Source organism: Cupressus sempervirens, chromosome 9 (assembly GCF_028749045.1).
Source record: "Cupressus sempervirens isolate cs-2001-9-10 chromosome 9, ASM2874904v1, whole genome shotgun sequence".
Classification (NCBI taxonomy): domain Eukaryota; kingdom Viridiplantae; phylum Streptophyta; class Pinopsida; order Cupressales; family Cupressaceae; genus Cupressus; species Cupressus sempervirens.
The window spans coordinates 392,396,919-392,400,611 of record NC_143126.1 but is presented as its reverse complement, the minus strand read 5'-3'; positions in this window follow the sequence as shown (position 1 = coordinate 392,400,611).

Genomic DNA, 3,693 nt, shown 5'->3' with positions numbered 1-3,693 from the left:
CAAGCATTATTGTCTCTATAGATTAGAAATGACAATTAATAAGGTTTAGAGCATATAGTTTGCAAACATCATTTCAAGTATATGCCCCTAGTTGATAATTAAATGAGTTCAATGAAATATTTGGATGCTACTTTGGATGCCCAATCCATAAGCATGAAGCTCTAGTTTGTAGTCCAATCATTTGACCAAGCAATTTTCATATGGAAGTGGGGGCAAAGTGTGAAGCTTTGGACATGTTAGATCCTCAGAAAATCACCTCGATTATCCACAAATTTAAAGGGGAATATCCAAACATTAGTTTGGTTGAAGGTCAATAATGTCCAGATGTTGGAAACTAAAAAATATGGACTTAGAAAAATTATGTCACTTTTGGAAATTGTGGACTTAGAAAAATCCTATTAGTTTTGGTCCTTTCACCGAGGTGCACTTTTCAAAAAGGTGTGCTTTTCATAAGGTGCACCAAACACTAAGGTGTGCCAAACACTAAGGTGCACCAACATGTTTTGATCAGTTGTGGTGGTGCCAATAGTTAAAGGCTAGTTCTATTTTTTGAGTGTTTCATGCACCAAATTTGTTTTTTGACAACATTTTAACTAATAGAGACACAAAGTGGAGCCCAAGTTTGCATATAAACAAGTACTAGTGTAGTGCCCACCTATAGTTTACTTTTCCATTATAATTACCAAATTCTTTTAAGCCTATTTCATAGATGTGTTAGTTTCAAAGATATTATTTCATAACTTAGACTAGAGATATATCAATGATGATTACTTAGTTGACTATATTTCATGTGTTGTTTAATAATTATGGCCACTGGTGCATTAATGATGCTTTAATGATTCATAGTTAATAAATGGGATTCATAATGATGCATTATTTTATTTGAGCATTTGATGTTTGACTTATAATTGTTATGTACTTACCTCAAACTTACATGTGTATGGTGTGTGTGTATGTTTTATCTTTATGTTTGTCATGTTTGATGTGGTTAAGGGAGGGAGTCGTAGTCAACTACTAGTTGAGATCTACATGATGTACCACTCCCTGTCATTGCTTGTTTAGTTTAGATATATTTATATACATGTACATGCTTGTTTTTTATGCAGAATTTAAGTATCAGACATCAACTTCCCTAAATTGCCAGGATGAGTGTACCCTATCACAATAACTCAATGGTAAGAATGGGGAGATAATGTTCACATTCAATCCCAACCATAGCCTAAATACTTGTCTTGCAAGGAGGACTCATAACTAACTTTTCACCCCTTTTGAAACCCGTCAGTTTGTTTTTGTCGATGTTGTTTCATTTTGAGCTTTGGTCTGTTTTGGTAATGTTGTTTTTATGTGGATTTCGCTATGTAATTTATTTGATAAATAATTTAATTATAATATTTGGGTTAATCATATAGTTAAATATTATTTGATTAAAAATAAAATATTAAAGTATGAGAATATTTATTTTTAAAAAAAAAAAATTATGTGCTTTAATTTAAAAGTATTAGTTTTAATTTAGAAGCCTCAATTTAGAATATTGGTTAAAGAGAAATTAGAATAGGATGATATTTAATTAATTAAATGTGTACTTCAGTTTAAAATATTTAATTTAAAAGTCTAATTTTTAAGAAGTTGGACAAAAAGAGAATTAAAATATTAAAAATTTAATATTCATTTATTATAATTATTCATTTGATAATAATTAAATTAGAGTTGCATTTAAACAATGAGCTTTGATTATTATTATTAATTTAAATAATAAACTATGCTTTAATTAGTGCTTGTACTAATTAATAAACATGAGGAAAATAAAATATAAAAGAATAAAATTTAAAGATAAAGTTATAGTTCTAGTTCTGACGTAGTTATATTTATTTAATTTAATGATAATTATTTAGGAGTTTTATTTTAATAATAAACTCTAAATAATGTTATTAATTAAATTTTTAAATATATTATTGAAAACATTTCAAAAATTTAATTAAAGAGAGAAAGCTAATTATTTAAGTTAAGATATTTTGTAATTAAATATCTAAAATGGTTGTGCATGAAAAGGTAAAAGGCAATAAAGTAATAAATAGTAATTGATTAGTGAGCTCCCTCTCGTGATTGCACAATCCAAACCCCAATTTAGGGGTGAACTCTTTATCAAAGATCTAGAGCTCATTTTGCAATTACACAGGTTTCAGGGAGCAAAATTCAAAATTGGATCAAAAGAATTGTTGAAAGTTTTAGAGGGTTTGGATTTGCATGCATTCATAGATTATCTTAGATTTTAGCTGTGGTTTTGAGGTTTTGGGAGCGAAAATTCAGAATTAGATCAAAAAAAATTGTTGAAAGTTTCAAAAGGTTTGGATTTGCATGCATTCAAAAATTGTCTTAGATTTTAGCTATGGTTTTGAGGTAGAGTTTGAAAACCCTTTGTGAAATTTTTGAAAGATCTATCTACTTTGTGTCTTCCTAGGTGTTTGCATATTGCTTATTAATTTATTGTATTGATTGTTGAATAAAGAATTATGTTGTAGATTTTGAAAAAGGAAAACTTATTAATCAAGAAAACTTGACTAAGAAAAATTATAGATAAATTATAGAAAATTATTATGCCTGTATTTTTTTAAACCCCTTTAGATAATATAGGGAATATTTGATTATAGAAATTTGGAAGAAAATAATAAATTGAATAGTTAAGGTTTCAACTATAAATTTTTCATTAGAACTATGTGATTATCATGAAATTTCTAAATACAGATAAACATTATTCTTATATCTAAAATAATTTAATTGCAATATTTATTTGAAAAACGAAAGATTAATTGAGAGGAAAACACGTTGTAACTAAACATATACATGCATGTGAAAACAATATGCTAAAAATAGAAAGCTAAGTATAGTATGGTTACATGTATGCAAAAATAAATATGCTAAAATAAAAAGCTAAGTATAGTATGGTTACATGCATGTGAAAACAAATATGCTAAATATAAAAAGCTAAGCATAGTATGGTTGCATGTGAAAACAAATATGCTAAAAATAAAAAACTAAGTATAATATGCTTGCATGATTTGAGAGATCAAAGATATGCAAAAATACTAATTGTATGTTTATTTTTATTTTATAAAAATATAATATAATTTTCAAATTTATTTATTTAAAAAATTATTATTATTATTAATTAATTTCAAAAAATAAAATAATGCTACTCATTTAGTTATAAAGTGAATGCTAGTATTAGTGATTATTTAAGTCTAATTAAACTCTTAGTTGCATATAAATGATTTTATAATTATTAATGGAAAGGGAGGATAATAAATAACATATTAGATTTATTTCTCTTGGATTCCTGAGTGGGGCATTACAACTAGAAACTCTCGGATCATCTACAATCATCTCTCTTCTTATCTTGTTCTTTTTTTATATAGATTTTTGAGTCACGTAAAGGTCAATACACCATTTAATAAATAAAACAAAGAGTGCAAGCCTACTTAGCACTTGATTAGTAGTTTGTTTGTGCATAATTTTCTTAAAATTACTGATTTTAGCATGCTTTTACAAGGAAAAACTCTAGATCCAAAAATTGCATTAGGGATGGGGTTTCCTATAAATACAAAGATGTAATATGTATTCAAGGTCAATATTTTGATGCAATAAAGTATGCTATTGGTGCTTACATTCTATGTGTGTGTTTCTTGCTAGAATGTG